This window comes from Anarhichas minor, unplaced genomic scaffold, assembly GCF_050575085.1.
Source record: "Anarhichas minor isolate MPS153535 unplaced genomic scaffold, ASM5057508v1 ptg000028l, whole genome shotgun sequence".
In the NCBI taxonomy this organism is placed as follows: Eukaryota; Metazoa; Chordata; class Actinopteri; order Perciformes; family Anarhichadidae; genus Anarhichas; species Anarhichas minor.
In genome coordinates, this window is record NW_027466474.1 from 3,805,201 (window position 1) to 3,825,863 (window position 20,663).

General features: G+C 41.7%; 1 protein-coding gene across 2 annotated transcripts in view; it reads left to right on the plus strand.

The window, feature by feature from the left end:
* The window catches only part of diaph2 (diaphanous-related formin 2), a 345,406-nt gene that overhangs the window by 26,539 nt on the left and 298,204 nt on the right, over positions 1 to 20,663 (plus strand). The gene's annotated exons all lie outside the window — the stretch shown is intronic.

Consider the following 20,663-nt stretch of genomic DNA (forward strand, 5'->3'; position numbering starts at 1 on the left):
CCAAACTGTGCTCGTGAGGTCATTTCCGTGTCTTGGACTCCTATTTTCAGCCCTGATTTTGTTAATGGGCTGTAATTTGGAAAAGCTTTAAATTGCAAACACAATTCCTGCATGTAAATGGTAGCACATTCAAATGACGGATTTTGAAATTATACAGTCTGAAAGGGAAGTGGGAGGTCTTTTGTTGGTTTTTGCTATTTCTGTTATGGAATAGACTGCAGTGTAACACCTATTAGCATTTGGATATTGTGCTACCAACAAAGAGGGATAGCTTTTACACAAATACTCATAATCTGCAGTCTAATCTGTTTATCAGAGCATTTTGCATCTAAATGTCTTTAGCTGTGTTCATTCCGTCTGAGACATAACTCATATTGAGAATATATATCACTTAATAAGGCTTTGAGCCCACATTTAAATGAACGTTCTCACACACACACTGAACCTAGTGAACCGCGGAAAAGATATCAGTCACATCTTTTCTGCCTTGAACAGAAATAACAAACAACTTTAATATTGTGGGAGTAGACACGAAACCCTTTTCTTACAAATGCATGTTCTTGTTTTGTTGTTGAGATTTGTTTCACTTCACCTCCTTCTCGTAAACAATAGACCCACGTAATCTTAAAATATAATAGCTGTCAATGCATTGGGTTACATTTAGTTTTTAATTTCTCCTCACGCAAATATGCCAATTGCCTATTTTCTCTCTCAAGATCCCATAAAGTGGCACCCTGTTGCCTTTTCTAAAGAATGACTTTCTCTTTTAAGGTGCTTTCAGAAAAAAAAGAAGAAACGCGCTGTTATTGGTTTAGCAAGTGTTGAATTGCCACTGTAAATGGTATTTCATTGCCTTTTGAGAGTTTCGTAAAGGATTAAGAGGACTGTAGAGCTTAACAGGAACACAGGCCAAGGCCAAGCAGCACACTGTGACATGGCCTCTGCGCTGCCCATGCTCTCAGACTAACCTCGCTCTTTGAGGCGTTTTGCAGAGGCATTTAGTATTGATTGCATTTTCTTCTTCTTCGTCAAACTGTTCTTTTGTGCTTGGTAACTTCTGTGGAAAGAGTGTTTTTTTCCAGCTTAGCCTGTATGGACGTGAATGGAGTGGCTCTCGATCAGGAGCAGTAGCCACATTGTGTTCAGTAAATGGAATATGACGGCTTGTATCATGACTGATCATCCGAGACGTGGAGGATGCCTACTTTCAGAAGTTCTGCAAACCGTGTCAAATTAAAAATAAATCTTCATTTATCCCTGAGGGGGTTATTTCTGAGGCAGGCGTAGTAAAAAGAAACATACAAAAAGGACATCGGGACAATACATGACCGACAGCAGTGACCATGATGGTTAAATGTCCAGCAGGGATAATGATAATAAATACCTTTCAAAGCCCTCGGGAAGTTTCATTCAAGACCGTGCTGAAGCATTTGATATGACCTTTGTAACCTGTGTGTCAATCGTGCAGCAGGAGCCTACAGATATGGCGTGCATACTGAAAGCTGCTGTCATTCTTACCTCCCCCCCCCCCCCCCCCCCCACCACCCACCCTGAAAGTGGAAAAAAAAGGGATAGCGTTTAGCCGATTTTGGGCTACAGTTAGCTCCCCGCTTTGCTGGCAGATTCCCATTTTCACGCTGTCAGCGTGTGTCAGCGGGATTGAGTGCTCTCAGATGTGCTGGGAGGAGAGTGTTGGTTAGGATTGTCTATCGGGAACACGCAACTGTAACTCCTCTGTCTCAGGCATGAAATCTCTCTGGCACTTCCCTCCTCTCCCAATCGAGAATCAGGTGGGAATAGAGGACTGTGTGAATTGCCTCTAATCCAGTTTGACCAGCGTGTAAATCTCATGTGCTCTCTCCACCTCTTTAAGCAAGATTGAGGGAAATATATGAGCAGCACACACACACACACACCTGGGGAAGAGCATGTCTGCAGGTGAACTGGAACAGCCCAGACCGACCCGACACCTCTTCTTTCTGCAGCAGGCGCCTATTGATTACTACGACGGCTTTATAGCGCCAGTCTTTGTGTAAAGATTGGCCTGATTTACGTCACAAGTCAAGGGCCGCGTTGTAACAATCCATCAATGACTCCTGCGGTGTTACTGGGGAAGTACACTTCCGTCTCTGTTCAGATGGAATGCTGCTGAGACTATGAGAGTGAGAGCTCACGTGAGCGAAGGAAAAAGAAGGTGTGTGTGTGTGTGTGTGTGTGTGTGTGTGTGTGTGTGTGTGTGTGTGTGTGTGTGTGTGTGTGTGTGTGTGTGTGTGTGTGTGTGTGTGTGTGTGTGTGTGTGTGTGTGTGTGTGTGTGTGTGTGTGTGTGTGTGTGTGTGTGTGTTGAAAAGCAGCAATCTCCAGACCACAGCAAGGTGATCAATACCTGCATGACGGGACATATGACTGCTTATTTCCATGGCAGCATGCTGGTCAGCTCTGAGACGTCAGGCGGTGATTGTTAGTGTGCTTGTGTAAACATGTGTATCCCTGTGTAAAGCTGTCAGTATGTGGATTTGACCAAAGAGCCCCGGACCTGAGAGAAAACAATCCAATGAGGCTGTGCTGGTTTTTACTTTTAGCTTTAACCTTTTCGAGTCGCGATGCCCCAGAATAATCAGGTGGTGCCATATTGTGAACGCTCTGATGGATAAATGCAAATTAATAAAGCTTTTGTTTTATTTAGTTTTAACAGCTGGCACCTAAGCATTGTCAGAAACTCACATGACTCTCACAAACACACTTAATATAATCCATTCGGAGGCAAATTATATCACCGTTACGGGCGACGTAATGTAAAACAAACACTCCCCAGTCTAAAATATGTTATTTAATTTCTTTGTACGTCATAAAAATGAAATTCTCCACAACCATCTGGCGACCCCCAGAATTGATCCCCCAGGTTGAGAACCACAGCTCCAGCTGATTGGGCTTTTATAGAAGAAGTGTTTTATTTTTCAGCAGAATTATAAAGTGGCAGTTTCCTAAGTGGCTAAGGACATGTTTTTAACATCAACCTTTTTAGTGCGTGTATGGTTGTATAATGGTAATATGTCTCCCAATTTAAAACGGTTTATGAGCAGACAGATTTCAGATGTGAAATGTGGCGGTAATCATGAGGACATCATCATTTGCGAGATGGCGTCTAAAATCTAGCACTAGTTTGTCATTGAGCGTTGCTTAGAACCACTGCAAGGCTACATCCATTTTCATTCATTTGATCAAAGCGAAAGTGCTCGGCGTGGCTGTATATTCCACAACATTTCAAATTAAAAGATGCTTTTGTGTATTTTACAAGCAAAGCATTGGACAAACCTTGAACCTTAAAATGTTTTCCTCATTATCAAGTTGAGATGAAGAATTAGATTTACCTGCAACGAATGTGAGGTTGTTGTATCACACTTACATGTTGTTTCCCCCCTGGCTCTAGTGCGTGTATATTCAAGTAGTTCCACAGCTACCAATTATTTTATACATATCGATTCATTCATTTTTTTTTTTGTTGATAAATTAATTGCTTTGACAAAAAAAAAAAAAAAAGTCCAAATGTGTGCACATTGCTTCTTTTGTAAGTTATAATAATATGAAACAGAGAAGCAAAGATAAATCCTCACATTCTACATTTGAATGAATATTGTAAATAAAATGAATGGCCGTGTGCTCTCGTTCGCCTGTGTTTGTAACTGCTCGTGATTTACAGAACATGGAGTAAGAAGTAAACGGGTAGTTCTAGAGAAGGCCGGAGGGCTGCAAAGCATCCAGATGAGAAACGAGGGAGACGGAAAGAGAGAGTTACATGGATACGAGGACACGCAGACATCTGGTTCCTCTTTAACTCCAATCAAGTGCCAGCAGTGCTTATGAAGGACCTTTGAAAAAGAAATATGGTGAGCCAGAAAGGGAATCAAGGCACCCTCCCTCCTTCAGTCTCCTCTTTACCTTTTATAATCACATGCCTCAAAAGACTTTTGTTTCAAGCGAGCTATTAAACTGGGGGCTGAGGGTTGAGCAGATTTGATGTGGCACATGTCCTTGGTGCTTTAAAAGAACGGCAATGAAAAATTTATCAATAGCGTGTGCCCGCGCCAGTGTTCACCATAGATTCTATCTTAAATTAAGATCAAGGAAACATGCTCTCAAGGGGACTGTTTGAATAAGATGTTTCTTAGATTAGCTGAAAGAATATTTTAGAGTTCATCTGATGGACATAGAAAGTTGTCTAGGAGTGAGATGAGGAAAGATTTATTTATTTGAATAGTGTATCTGCACATCTGTAGTCAGGTGTTTTTAATAGATATCAAATATTTGCCGTTTTATCTTCCTCAAATGCTTCGTTTCTTTCTTCAGTGATAATCACAGGGGGATTCTGTTTCCAGGTTTCTTCCTTCACTCGGCTGTTTGAGAGCACGGTCATGTCTACGATAACACCTCCATGTTCTCCATGCTAGAATATTTAATATCAATAATGTGGGCACCTGCATATCAAAGCATTGCTCTCTGCAGTGCCACTAGTGGTACCATAACATTTTATAGATAGATAGTTACTTTATTAATCCTGCAAGGGGACGTTTTTTCCGCTACAGCAGCATTTATGGTAAAGCAATAAAAATAACAGAGTAAAAAATATTAAATATGAAAATGCAAATGCACAATATACACAATAAAAGTATTATAGAGTATTATAGAGAGTTTTGGAAACACAAGCTTTTGGTTGCACTTAAATACAAGTGTGTGATGATTGAAGTTGAGTTAAGTCTTAGTTTGCATTTTCCAAATATCTAGTGGAGTGTACACCTCAGTGTACTTGTTTCTATGCCGGCTTTAAAAGAGGTGGTGTGACAACGAACAACTAAACTCTCCATCAAGGGATGACAGACACACACACTTACAGGGGTTACACATTCTGGTTATTACTCCTAATATCACCCACAGTTGTGGCAATGTTGCAATGCTAATTCATTTGCTTTAATCTATGTATGTGTGTGAGCTTTGCCCCATTCCCCCCCCCCCCCCCCCCCCCCCCTGTTTTGGAAAACTGTATACCTCTGTCGTTGGCCTGTGGAGTGTGTGGATATGCTAACGACAGACAGTTTGTGTTTGTTTTGAACGCACGACCGAGCTGTGACGGAGGATAAGTTGACCCTCGAGGGTCATGAGTTCTTTAACCCCTCGTGCATTGTCACTTCATATTGTGAGGGCCAGCAATCGTACTACAGTTGCCCAGAGCTCAGCCAGTGTGACACAGTATCATATAGGATTATTACACCTCTCTCTAAATATTCTCAGAGGTCTTATTGGATTTTGGAAAGCGACAACATTTGAATAGCGCCTCACAAAAGCGCCTCACAATTGCAATAAGCCGCATTGTGCTGGAGCCTCTGTTTCTGTGACCTCCCCCCCCCCCCCCCCCCAAGATTCTTTTCTACATACATGAAATGTGACGACGGTCACTTTGATGCAGGACGGATATACTAGTACACCTAATGCATTTGTCTGGCGACGGTGTCACGGCTTGTGTCACATTTGTCACAATGTTGAACTTTAAGGTCTACATACGATTTATCAATTGTGTTGCTACTTTCTGCTGAGTGGCTTGTCTTCAGGCGTTCGTGGTTGGATTGACCTTTGCGGGCTGTGGAAGCAGCACAGGTTTAGCTGTGACAGAGGGTGGGCTGTGTGGGAAGGATTGAGTCAACTCCAGCTCCCAGTGAGGATCACAAAAAGAGGTTTCTTTTCCATCACCATTTGTCTTCTTTTTTTCCATTTTCTTTTCATTCTTTCCTCCTTCGCTACCTTTTATCCTTCCCTCCGCATATGTCTTTTCAAAGGCAGAAACAATCATTCCTCTTCAATCAGAAGGGGAGAGCTGGATCTCGTTATTTCGAAGGGAACATGAAAGGCTGAAGTGGTCACAGTATGCTGATATTGGATTGAACAGTGGCTATGGCAGTCCTTTATAGTCTCTCTGTGTATTTGTGTTGGTGTGTGCACATGCTTGTATGTCCGTGCGTGTGGTAAGTAGTACTTTCTTTCCCTCGATGCCTTTCCAATAGACTTGGATATTACGTCTTGGATTTAGATATTGCACAGGAGAGATGGAGTATGATGGAGTGCTTTTAGCGAGGAGGAGGGAGGAAAAAATAGGATTCTTAGTTCTGTTGATTGCATATCTGTGAATTTTATGTACTGTACGCACATCCCCACACCAGTGATGGAGCTTGTGAATACTGGCTATGCTCTCAGTTGTACATCTCTCCCCCACAGCTCTGTCACACACTCAACGGCACTGTCGGCATGCTCAGCTCGGCAGGAGGCTCCTGCAGGGCCGCATTAGGCTCCATAAACTTTATGGCATATTTTTACAGCCCGCCTCTCTGTATGCAGCCACCATCACATCCCATCGCATCTGCTTTAACTGTTCACACAGCTGTGAAATTCTGTGTACCCCCATGTTTTATGGTTGCCTGCTCCTCCCGTCACTCCCGATTTCTTTATTTGCTCCTTTGGCTTTTTTGATATCGTCTCTACATCTGTGTATATTTAGTAAGTTATTTGCTCTGGTTGATGGAGTTGTCTGCTTTTTTTTTTCGAGATGTTATCGCGGGGAATGCTTGCAGCGGGTGATGCGATAATGCACCTCTGTTCGTAACCTTGCCAGGCTCTTGTCCTCTTGTGCATTCTTGATCGTTCCAGAGTCACACTTCGCACTGGCAAAGCCGTGCCACTTGCATTCCAATGTGGGCAGTGTCCACAACAGCGTATACGCATGGACCCTTGCCGATCTGTTAAACCCTCTGTTTCACAGCTGACACTAATGCAAGGGTCGAGGACAAGAAGGACAAAGAGAGGCAGCTGTTGGTGTTGACTGGGACCTATAGTCGACATGAGTGGAAACCAAAGTTGTTGTAGCTGTCGGGTTAGGAGAGAGTCACATTGATTGCCTGTTTATAATCCCCCCTTGCTCTAGCAGTAAGCCCACCAGACCCTGTGGGAGCATCTTACTGCTCAGCCAACTAGTCCACTCAGCACAACACGGACTAACAAGGTGTAGTCTCTGCCTATCAGCCACCGTGTTGTCATAGCGCTGTCATACTTGGACGCACAAGAGGAAAGCCACATAATCGCCTCATCAACAGCCAGGTTCCCCCAGATTCCCCAGACAGCTCTCTGTTGTAATGATTGGTGACATGATCAAGGCCAGATCACTTGCTGGGTTATTGTCTGTGCTTGCAGTTCCTTTTCTAAGGGTGCTCAGGAGAGATGGGCCACAGTTTTAAAATGTCCGCCTTCAAGCAGTATCACTTTTTTTTTTCTTTTTTTTTAGCAGTTTACCAGCACACTGATGGTTGATTGGCCCCTCCTCCTTTAGTGAATGAATGAAAGAATCATCCATGTGCTCGATATAAAGGCTCAGGCTGCAACGACTTGCGTTAAGCTTGTTTTGTAAAGCATCGGTTAGCTGCGCCAGATAATGAGGGTTAAGTCTGACTGAGTTGGCACTACCTCTTCGTCATGCATGCTGGCTGTGACGGTCTTAAATGGCCAAACTGGTCGCATCTTTTTTCAAATTAGATGGTCGCTCCTTTTGTTTTCCTCTCCATCATGCCCTGCCAAAGTTTGTAGCCGTGTAAAGGGCAAAGAATAGCAAAGGGGTAGGTCTTCTGGGATGTTTCACAACAGCGCTAATGGCCTTGGATCTTAGTTTTGTTTGGCTTGCTCAGAGTGTATCATTCTCAATGCGATAGACACGGTAGCTGCACATGCATGGTCATGGTCTGCCTCCACTCAGACAGATGCAGGAACCGCTGCAGTTCTCCAGCCAGTGTTGTAGTACCGAAGGCAAGCACTCGGTGGCAGTGGGTGCCCATTGAATTGGCCCAGTTGGCGCAGCGCATAGGGGTAGAAATGCCACATTGTTGCTATGGAATTGACCTAATGGGTTTCTCTCAGCCCACGTATCACACCGTTATGTGTGCTGCTAATGCCATTTGTTAGACGTGTGATCTTTAAAGGGGAGAATAAGTATGAAATAGCTCAGCGGCATTCAAATTGGTCTGTCTTCTCTGATCAATACTTTCACCCTCCTACTTTAGACAGAGAGTGGAAAAAGAAGGATAAAGAACAGATTCATCATTATTATCTTTCCTTTGAAAAGATTCAGCAGCGAGACTGCCTCCGACGTGGTGGAAGACAGCCGGCCTCCGCTGGTCCGCTCCGTCTCCTTTCCTTTTCACGCTTCACTCGCTCGATCAGGGCCCGTGAGGAAGCACATCCTCCCTTACCTGCTATCGACGAGACCTGTTGTATCGACCGCTCTTTTATGCAGTCATACCTGAATTATTTACTATAGACTGGCCCCACACACCGATAAACAGATGCAGTCCCACACCAACAACACATCAGTGATGCTTACAGAACCACACCATTGCTATCACTGTCTTCCCTGCTGGCTCCCTCTGTACACCCCCTCTTATATATTGTGCCAGCAGACTGACACCACATCACTGTCTCACTCTTTTTGTGTATTCCACTGCAGTTGCTTTCCCTCAGAGATATGAACGTCAAATATCTACCTCTCCATGCGAGCTGTATTTGCTTATTGACACCCTGAGCTCTTGACATGACACTGATTTTCGGCCACATCTGCCTGAAACATGGTCTCGTGTATGGCTTTCCTTTATGACCCAGCTGTTTTTTGTTTTTTTTAGCATAGACACCCTGTGACAGAGAGGGGCACATATTTTCTCCCCCCACATATGCTGCGCTCACTATTTCAACTTCCTCCACCTCGTCATTGGACTCGGGTGTCCTCACTTACATCCATTTTTAATGCACAGCCATATGGTGGTCTTGTTTTTCTTTAGTTATTATGCCAAAAGAATACGAGTAAAATAAAGAGAAGAGAGAAATGTCCACCGCTGGTACTACGTTCACATTTGTAGTGAAGGCTTTTGGCTCTATGAAATGGTGGTCAAAATGTATCAACCACTTCTTTAGAATGGGGCCAATTCCTAGATATTGGCCTGAGGTTGATTTGATGTCAGATGTAAAGTGTTATAGACTCAGCGTGAGAGGGGACATCCAATCATGTTTCAATGGCTGCTGACCTCTCTCTTTATGGCCTGAGCGGTCTTGAAAGATGATCTTTTTAATGCTGATTGGGTGAATATTGTCCTCCACACTTGAGGTGTTGGCCTTGAATCAAATATAGTCTGCCACCGGATGTGATAAAAACACAGGACCTTACAATGCAGACCCCTGATGTGTATAATTACACAGTCATTTAATAAGACAAGCAGCAAATTCAGAGTCATGTGTGGACTGTTTTTCTTCTTTCCCTGTCAAGATTTCCCATGTTAGCTTTCAGTTGGCTGTCTCCGCTGCCGACGGGTGTTGTTTGCCAGATTGTTTGTGTGTCACCTCGCATGTCTCTGTGTGAGGAGGAGGAATTTGCTTCCACAAAAGAATGAAATTGAGAGGGAGAAAAGTTCCCTTCCAAGCCCTGCAAGTAGAACAAAAGAAGAGGAAAAAAAATCTTGATGTTATTATGCCGGCAACATCGTCTGAGCTTCTGATATAAATGAACTAAGGGTTCTAAAATTGTCATTTGAATTATGCCTTTCATCTCCCCATGGTTTTTAGTGAAGCAGTTCAGCACAAGTCTCTCGTGAATGTTTTTTTTTTCCTCCCCCTGTTTGCATTGCTGAACAAGCGCCATAACTGTAATGAATTCTATTATTTTAAAACCAATTACTGTTAGTTGGGAGCTTTTCACCGTCGTTGTCGTGCACTCTGAGGAATAGTGCAGTTGCCTTGTCGACTACACTCAGACCTGAGTGTAGTCTTCCTCTTTCCCTAACCACGCATGCTAATGTAGTTTTCTGGTGGTACTGTACAGCACCTCCTCCATACACAGCGTGACTGTTCATAGAAAAACTGAATTTAAGGAAACCGAGCACTGAAGGAATTTTTTTTTGGTATGAATTTATTTGAATAACGTTTTGTGTAATTGAATACTCTGAATTCTAAGGAAAGTACCAGAAAAACAACCCACCTTTTATTCCGTGGCCATGATTTTGAAGTGCAAACGGCAGGGTTGAAGTCATGATTTAGGTACATTTTTATTTCATTTTTTATTTTTATATAGTTGAAAATTAAGTTTGTAATATTTTTAGCTTCACAGAAAGGAATATTTGACACTGCATTTCTATCTTGTATCCTAAAAATCCATTTTCCATCGAAGGCAGTACGAGTAAATAAACAAAACTACAAACTGTAACGCCAATGGTTGATGCCAATTTGAACAGTTTTTTAGAATATGACATGAGACATCTCAGAATCTCATTTTCCAGCTCTTTAGGTTTATTTGAATGCAATCCAAAAAAGAAAAAGAAAAAAAAACAAAGAATATTAAACAAAGTTTCAATATTGACATTAAAGAAAGACAGCGTGTTGTGTTTGGGGGCAGACGAGCTTTCAAAGGTTTTTCATTCTCTCCCTTTTTTACTCGTTACATGTAATTAATGCTTCATGGTCTAATAATGGAGTGTCGCTTCAAATCACGTTCGACCACGCAATGTTCTTTGTTCAGAATAATTATATTTTATCGTGATCACCAAAGACGTGTAGAGACACCTTTACAGACACTATTACAACGTTTATTTTCTGCGCTGCTCTCCGTTATTTTATTCTCTTAAGCACAGGACTAATTGGACCTTTTCGTTCACTTTTTATTTTTGTCCTCCAATAGAGCCACTTCCAGTCTCTTGAAACACCAGTGTGCAACTTCAAGTTGTGGAGAACTCCACAGCACAGCACAATGTTTTCTGTACTCAATCACGTCAATTTAACTTTAATAAGCCTCTAGTATGTGCCCACATGTACATACATAAACACACTGAAAGAACGAAGGAAAGAGAAAAAGAAAGAGATTAGACACGTTCGCTCATTAAAAGCCAGCCACTGATTCTCCCCTAAAGATTGATTTATAGCTTATTTAATAAGCTGAAAGGTTACCTCAAAACAGATTTTCTCCATAATTGACCAATTTAGTGCCGCTCGATAAGCATTTATGTCAAGCTGAGATGTTGTGGTATTTCTGTCTCTTTCCCTCCCCCCTTCTCTCTCATGCGTTACCACTGATATTACAGTGCCGTGATTAGTTATCAGAGGAGTTATGAAATATTCAACATGTTGTATTTTGGATGTTAACCGGGTGGGGTCCAAAACCTGGGCACAATGGCTGCAGCTTTAGTTAGCATCACTGAATGTTCCCCTAATTAGCTCACTTTGCCCAGCAGCTGTCTGCTATTAGAGTCCTTTGTTCCAGATGTTATCTCATTATAATGGCATTGATCATCCTAATGACTCTGGGAGAGATTATTGGTCCACATTAGTGTGACCCGCTTGCTGCCTCTTTCCCTGAGGTCAAACCACAAGCTTCACCCATCCATATGTTCAGTTGACGGTTTAAGTATGGTAGCCGTTTCCTCCAGTCATGATTACTCGTATAGTGGGATGCCAGCGAATAGGAAGTGGGAATGACTTGGTAATTTGTGGACCTTAAGCCCAGTCTTAGTGTCAATTAGTGGGGTAATGCTTAGTGTACGCAGTTCCCTATCTGTGAATTAGCCCAAGTGACAGTGCATTTATGCCTTTTGTTATTTTTTATAAATGGGTGGACTCGGCTAAAACTACATGTTTTTTTGTTTTCTTCACATTAAGTTCCAGTTTCAAAATATTGTAGGCTATGAGTTTGTCCATCAGCCTTGTTACCTTGCCTGTGAAAGCAAGGTTTTCTAAAGCAAGGATATTTGGTTTTGTGTGCCTTTTTATATTCAAAGCACCTGACAGAAATACAATTCAGTATTCAGAGTAACTGGTGTTACTGAGTGGTCTCATTCATATCATTCTACACTCAAGGCTTTTATGTTGTGCATGTGAGTGTGTGAGTGTGTGCTTTTTAATTTCTTTTTAATTATTTTTGAAATGCATTCATTTCACATTCAGCATTTAACTTAGTATCAGTATTACTGCAAGTAGATTCCCGTAGCAATGTGCACTCTTAAAACAAACACAGAAATAGAAGTACGTTTGGAAACCATCACAGTCTGGCTCCTCCAGATGTTTTCTTTTATAGCTTTAATTATTTACATTTGAACATGGGAAGCTTTCAACTTAGACATTACAAAAAAAAGAAGAAACAAATGTATTTAGAGCAAGCTCCTAGATGCGATAAAATAATATAAATGACATTATATTCTCACTCATTTAAGTCAGCTAAAGTGGTACCTCATACATATGTTGTACTCAGTCCACTTGGTCCAAATCCAGTAAACAGAAAATCTTTGTGGGAAAAGACATAACATATATTTGATGTAAGGTGTGTGGCTCTGATTTTAGCCACTTTCTTGAAGTATTTGTAACAGTTTCTTACCATCGATATTCCACCCTTCTCATGAGATGTCACCCAAATGTGTTTTTAATGTTTCTACATTTTCTGCCAATAAGCCACAATAACCTGGCAATTCCAGGAAATAAGGGAAGGGATTGGTGTCATTTATCCCATATAGTAGTCCACCACATCTGCCGTGTGTCCTGCTTTTGAGTGGTGTTTGTACATGTACGTGCATCTGTGCATGAGTGAGTTTACTAGACGAGGCATTTGAGTCCTGATCTCACTTTGTGGACAGACAAGGCGTTGCCAGGGCATCACTGACTGCTCAGGAGCAAGCTGTTCCCTCTCCTGCCACAACACGCACGGAACACACAGATACACGTACATCACATACACGTGTGCGTCTCAGCCCTTTGTTACCCCTTCCTAAATGGACTTGAGGCTGACTATCTCAGAATTCTGTGATCCCATCGAGGAATTACACATTCATACTGAGTGAGGTAGTGTAAAGATGGGGTAAGGACATGGATGGATTACTGAACTGGCCTACCGGGCCCAGGCCCAGGCCCCACACTGACCTTCAACTACAGACTCAAAATGACCACAAAGAGACACAAAACAACTACAAGCAGACGCAAAGCAACTACAAAAATGTTCAAAACATCTACTGACAAGAAATGACTGCAAAAAGACCAAAACAATTAAAACGTGACACAAAACAACTGCAAAGACAGACAAAATGTCCACAAAGAGACACACAACGACAGCAAAGACACTCAAAATGACTACAACGACACAAAACCACAGAGCGATGCGTAACGTCTTCAAAGAGACACAAAACAACAACAAACAGGCTAAACAACTAGAAAATTGGTCTTGCTCCAATGAGGGAGACGTGGTGGGGCCTTTTGTCATTCTGTGCCCAGGGGCCCTTTGTCTCATAATCTCCCCATGGGTAAAGAGGAAGATGGTAGGAGAGAGAAAGGTTGAGAGAAGGATGGTGGTAGAGACCAGGAGGGAGGGAAAGAAATGAGCATTCATGCAAAGTGATGGGAAGAGAATTCAAGATAGGGAGAAGTAAAATGACTTAGTACACTATCCAGCCTGTCCCTCCCTCTCTGTAGTCAGCAATGTTCAAATCCCGACTTGACCAATTCCCTAAAACCACAGTGTAAACCTGCCTTCTGCACCACAACGTGCCTCCACGGTCGGCTAGTTTCTGACATGACTCTTGGAAGACTTTTTCTTGCTGCATGGATACCTATTGTATTAACATTGGGCCTCTGTTTTATACTTTAGACCCAAATGTGTAGTAAAACAATCATGCTTAATTGCATCCATCTCAGTGGTTTAGTCTTCCAGGTTTTCAGGCTCCACGGCCTAATGAAAACGGAGAGGCATCAGTTTAATTATAATGTACTTGCATCTTATCGAGGAGAGATTGTTTTTATTTGGAGCACTAATGAATTTCTCATCAGTTTGTTATTAACATTGTGCTAGGTGGAGCTCAAGTGGGGAAGCAGCCAATTACATGGCTTTGTTCTCCCCGATGGACAAGTATTTGTGCCTCTGTTGAGGGAGAAATAATTTGTGAAAATGCTATGGGGAAAAACAAAAGCTACATCTTCCCGCCATCTACCGCCAGACAATTTTCTGCTTCAGGTGAAAGTGGGAATGTGTGTGTGTGTGTGTGCCATTTCTTGCAAGATCTTTCTACTTATGCCAGCTAGGTATGATTTTCTTGTAACCACTGGCTCATCAATTGCACAGACGTTTGACGATGATGATGGTTGGCAGCTGCAATAATGGCTTAATCTACAGAAAGGGCATCAAAGCAACACTGCCGATGTTCTGGATGCGACGTGATAATCGCAAATTTAACTTTTGTTTCTTTTCTCGGCCCATTTCAAATTGAGCTATTAAAAACATTGGGTGCATTGATTCAGTTTCGCCTCTGGTTGGTATGAGTGGTAGGGCGGAGTGCTGAGTATTCATACAGTGGAGTGAGGACATGTAATGATAATTTGACATTGTTACCCATGACTCTGGCTGTACAGGGCATGGCTTCCTTTAACCTAAAACCCATTTGGGACTAATCTAATGGGATATGAAGGGAACATAATGATGTGTGGGGCCTTGTTATTTGCCTTTGTTCACAAAACACTTCCCTAGTTTATTGCATTTTGCGGTTGAGGGGCTTGATCACTAGTATTATGGCTTTCTAAATGGGAGTCAATAAATTACGCTCTGATTAAAGACGATGCCCTCACTTTAGGTGTGAGAGCCATTCGCTCTGCATGGTTAGCAGGCGTCTTTTTGTGTGTACTAGTTTAATCACTTAAATTCCTATTTCATTTTAGCTCACTTCACCTCCACAACTCTCTGGCAGTTGAACGTGCCTCAAACTTTTTCAACATTTATTTATTTATTTTTTTTAAAGGCAGTTTTGGAAAGCTTTTGTGTGAGGAGAAAGGCTTTCACATGCATTTAAATGAGTTTGACATGATTCATCTACTTATCTACAGTCTCAAACACTCTGTCTCCCTTTGAGCTGCACATGTCATTGTCTATAAGACTGAAAGCTTGCCGTTTGCTCTCTCTCTCTCTCTCTCTCACTCACTCACTCACTCACTCACTCACACATATATATATTCACTGTACTGTGCCTGGTCAACATGGGATGATTGCTTGGCCTGCAGCTACTTGCAGCTCTTCTTATACAGACAACTTCACACTCGACACTGCACCTCCTTGGGTGCAGTGTCGAGTGTGAAGTTGTACAATGCACCTATCAAGTCGCACAAACACCGATAGAAGTCACTCGGGTTCACGGAAAAAAACTGCTCTTGATTCATTATATTTATTTATATAATATTTATAAAAATGTGTTACTATTCTAACTCATATTTTAAAATAACTTACAAAAAAAACACCAAAGCATGTCAAAAATATGCAACTCAACTGTACAGTATACTAATTACCGTGTAGTTCTGCTTTCAAGGAAAACATTGTTGTAGTACATATACCTTTCACAAAATATAACAATTCAAAATATTGCATTATTATTCATTAAGCTACATCAGATTAGATTTGAAAGCTCCACCTTGAACAGCGTAAAGTACATTAAAGTACATTGTGCTGATACTGCCTCTCTTTCACTCTTCACTTGGTGTAACAGTTTGAATGCAGGACTTTTACTGTGCAGTATTGCACCAACTTCAACAAAGCACTCCCTTGGGTCCCTCAGTAATGCACTCGCCAAGTGTGAAGTAGATCAGATGATCGAATGATTGGCTGAACGGTTGTCGAGATAAGTGAAGGACATGCGCACATACAGAAATGTCTTGAGATTGTGGCTTTTAACACAAAGTACTTCCACAAAGTCATCGAGAACAAGATAAAAAGCATTCCTAGAACAAGGATCCCTCAGCTCATTAATGAACATGAATATTTGTGTCAAAATATAGTGTTGACATGTTGTTTGGTGAATGTAGTCATAAGTAATAATAGTTCTTGCCTAACTTGTTTTGTTGTTTAATGTACATGTGATGGGCTTTATTTGACACAGAACAATGTTCCAAACTGGTTTATAGACAATACTGTGGAAGATACATGTATTCACTTTTTTCTCCTGGTTTGTCAAATTAACATGTCTTCCCCAATTACCATTTTTGACTTTTTAAACACACATTGTTTTACACAAATAATAGAACTATTTTACTTACTAAAGCAAAAAATAAATAACAATAAATAAATAAATGCAAACATGTTGGAAGTCTAAAAAGCTTCACAAAGTTTCCTTCTGCATCGAGTTATTTAAACACTGCCTCTTCATTACTGACGGTATCTTATTCATGTATGCAGCTTTTCACTGAAAACATGAAGTGGAGTTTTGGGTTATGGAAAAACAAGGATGTGGTAAATAACAAGACAGATGGTCCAGGTCTGTTGACAGAAGCTTTATGCATGACAACACGGGATATGAATTCTGCTGACCCCTTTGCTCTGGGAATAAAACGCTAACACCCCCCCCAACGGTTTGTTTCATGCATCTTCAAGCCTCAGTCACACTGATTGCTACACTGTGGAATAGCCTCACGCTTCACTTTCACTTGAAAAAAAAACCCCAAAAAAACCCACACAAGATCCCAACAGCACGGAAGACTCGGAGGCCATTATGGTGGGACTACAGAACCACAAGCTACGCAAAATAATAATCTGTTGCACCCCACCGCCTCACCACCACCACGCCTGCCTCATTCTCTTTGTTCCATTAATGAATGAGAAAATAAAATATCAAAGCAAAAATTAATTACATTTCATGTGACAGGCATTATTTATTGATTGTATCTGGGTCTAGTTTGGGATATGTTATAACTCATTAATGGCTGCATAAACACTGCTGTTGCATATTGGAATGAATAAGAATACATTATGCTTGAATAGGAATACTGGACTGCTGTTGAGGATAGAAGTTTTGGGATCAAGCGGCGCTCTGGGCGTTCCATGTTTGTAACGTTTGTGTTGTGCTTTGCTTGTGCGGTACAGGTGCCTATCCTTAGTTGAGACTCCTCCACCAGGTTCAGGTCCTACCGCCTCGGTCTGGATTAGTCCCACTGCTGAAGGAGGATGAGTTGAGGGTGCCAGGAGGATAATGAGGGCATGTGGTGGGACCAGGGGCAGCCAGCAGGGCCCGGCTAGGTGGATCTGCCTGTGGCGCTAAGCCTCTTAACTCACCCCATCCTCACTGGCGTCCTTTAACTGGTATAACAGAAACACTGGCAACACAGGTCCTACAACAGACATACCGGTAATTCCAGTAGTCACATGATAACCAGAGTCTGGGTGGATTAAAGCTTCAATGCGTTGTGTGATGATCAGGCGTATTTCAAGTTTCTTTATGGGGCATTCGTATGTTAGCCAAAACACTTGGTGGAAGTCCTCAGAATAATAAGAATGAGCTCATTTGAATTTCATATAAAAAAAAAATGAAGCATATCATGTCTTCAGAAGCAGACTTTTTCAGCACCAAGGAGAGCGATACAAATCTACCATTTGAAAGCATCCTTTGCCTGTACCTCTTTACCCTCATATTCCTCTTTTTCCTTGCCAAATCGTACCTTGTTTTTCTCCAGTGGATATGGCTCAGTGTTGTTGTATGTGTTACACCAAACACTTCATCAATTAAACAAAAAAGCCTTGTAGTTTTTGACTGGATGTCTACCTACCTTGATTATCTTGTTAATGACAAAAAAACTGAAATGCATGATGATTACTGAATACTGCTCATTCAACAAACAAGTATTGTTTTAAAGATAAACTATATGAATCTATGAATGCATCTATTAATATGTGAACTTGTGAGATGGCAGAAGCAGCCAGCCTTGTCAAGATGTGGCCAAATCATCCAAATTTATGTTTAAAAGTAATTTAAGGACACTTAAGTCAATCAGTGTTTCTCATTATACAATTAGGACCAAACAAAGGCTGCTTGTTGATTGGCTTTTGGCCACAAGTGGACTGGTACTCAATGAGTTTGCATCTGCATCGTAAGAATAGCGCCTCTGACTCGTATCAAACGGCTGTCGGATACCTTCGATTGCTGAGTTTGCGATCTCAAACTTCTAATTAATAAGTGCCGTAAGTTGTGCAAGCCTCATTATTACATTTTCAACGTTGGTGAGTTACTGGGTAATTTATCAAACAGGAGGCAAAGGTACAAGCGGTGGAGTTGTCGCCACTTTGCAGTTCACCAGCTTGTGATGCTGTGACAGATGTCATAGCACAGATGGATGCTCCACATAAACACTTTTATTACGGCACAGCCACAGAGATGTTTGTTGTTATCGGTTGCTGTGCTGCAATCTAAGCTCAGAGAAAGTGTATCCCAATGTTGTTTATTTGCTGTCAACAGCTTCCACCTAGCACTAGAGTTTTGTTAACAGATATAGATTGAGTCTTGCTCGTCAAATTATATGCCAGGCTATGCTCCCCCCAACACACACACACACATACCTGTCTGCCCCCCCCCCCCCCCTTATCTTTCTCTTTCTTGCTGCCTCAGTCTCTTGCTCTCACTCTGCTAAATTGAATCGTGCTTGGCTGGGGAGGATTTTTGGACCATGTGCGTTGAAGTGTATATGTTAGAGAGGAAGAAAGAAAATAGTGGGGGGAAAAAAAGGGAGAGAGAAAGTAGTTCCAAAAAGTGTATCAATATGCATATGTTTATGTGTGTTTGTTTGTGTTGCCGTGAGCGCAGTGGTGCTCCAGGTACAGAGTAGATGCCTGTCATTCTTCTGCTCTAGTCCCGCCTCTATAAATAGAAGTCTCTGAGCGCTGCAATACCTCAGGGGCTTCGTACTCTTTTCCCTTTTTTTCCCCCTCTGCATCTTCTTCTCCTGTCTCCCTCTCTTCGTTACTTCCTGCTGTGACTCTGTTAGGCTTTACGTTCATCAAACAGCCATATTAGGATGCAGCATCACTTAATAGTAATTCACTTTGACATAGATTACCCACATGCACAGTACACAGAAATGATTGTTGCTGTATGCCAATCTGTCATCCTTTACTTCCCCATTGAACTGTATTGCACATTGTTTTATGAAACCCACCGTTCCTCATTTAGTTTACTCATCATTGGTTTTAAACCATTTAGATTGTATCAATACAAATGTATTATTCTGTTATTTTTTATTAATCAAGAGTCACGTTGTGTTTACAGTTGTTTGAAACAATGAATGACGGTTTTAGATAATGATTTAGCAGACCTAATTTGCCTGGAAGTGATGTAGTTGTTTTCTTACACTGATTTTTTTGACTGAGTCCTACATTTGGAAAAGTTCTGAACGAGAACTACTCAGAATTATCGTCGATACATTTTTTGTTGTTGTTGGACTAATTGGTTCGCAGAGTAATCATTTCAGCCATGTTCGAGAACCACCGATGACTCACCCAACATGAACATTTCAAGAAGCCAGTTGCTTCTGCGGTCGTCAGACTCCGCTGTTTGTTTATAGGTTGTGCAGGCGTGAGTGAGAAGCAGAGAATGGCACCTTTTTAAGTGTCACTCGCAGTCAGACTGCATCACATCAGCGCAGAGACGGACAGTTTGAGGGTAGATGACGGTTGTTACCCGTTGAATTATGCAGAAACGAACCGAAATCAGAGCGAGAAGGTCTCTGCTGTACGTGCGGCGCGAGGTGTCTGCCAACCTCGCCTTGCTGAGACAGCTTGACGTTCCATATGCTGTGACCCTAATGTATCAACAATCGCACACGCTTTGCAAATGAAGTCAAATGTTTCCCTTGAATTGTTCCCGACTCTAATTTTCAGATTCATTTACCTTTCGCTTTAGTTTTATGGGTATAAACGAGTCGTGTAGCGTTCGGCCATCTGTACTGTAGGGCTGTACTGAAGTTTGCGCTGGCAGAATGACATCACTAAAACTCATGTGTTTGGGTCCATGAAATATCTAAGGAACGGTAATTATTCACTAATTACCTCTGAATCGCTCATGGTGATGACCGCTACATTAGAGGCAATTACATCTGACTTTATGTTTCGGGGAAAGCAGTTATAAAATCTGAAGAGCTGTTGTTTTTTTTTTTGGAGTGCTCACACACACACACACACACACACACACACACACACACACACACACACACACAGAGAGAGAGAGAGATTAAAATGTGGCCCCTTTTCTCTGTCATTTCAGCAATGGTAGCATGACAGTGAAAACCACACTAAAGCAGATTAAAATATATACATAATGTTCACTTTGATTACCTTACTTGAGCCCCTCGAAATAACAACTCAAGCCAAAAGACCAGCAGCGCAATGTCAGTATAACTTCTTTTCTCCCTCATTGTTGTACCACTGTTGGTTCCAGCTTGAATACTCTACTGTGGCGTTTCACAGCTTACAGCAGGTTGCGTCTCTTGTATTGAAAGTAGCCATTCGTATACGTACTTCATTTTGGACTATTGTGATCCGTGTAAAGCAATACTCTTGTGTAAAAGAGACACGCGTGTATTTTGTGTCGTGTTTAAAACAAAAATCTAGTATACTTTTTAAAAAGTAATCACTCATCTTTTTTTTTTTTTTTTGTAATAATCTCACATGTAGTCTTCCTTCTTGTTTGAAGACGAAGATGTGATTGTAGTTGTGAAATATCTTTTGCTGGTTTGCGCGAGAAATGTCTCAAACATCCCAGCATCAGGTCTTAATTAGCGACAGTGCGTTCAAATTAACTAAACTTTGGCTATGCTC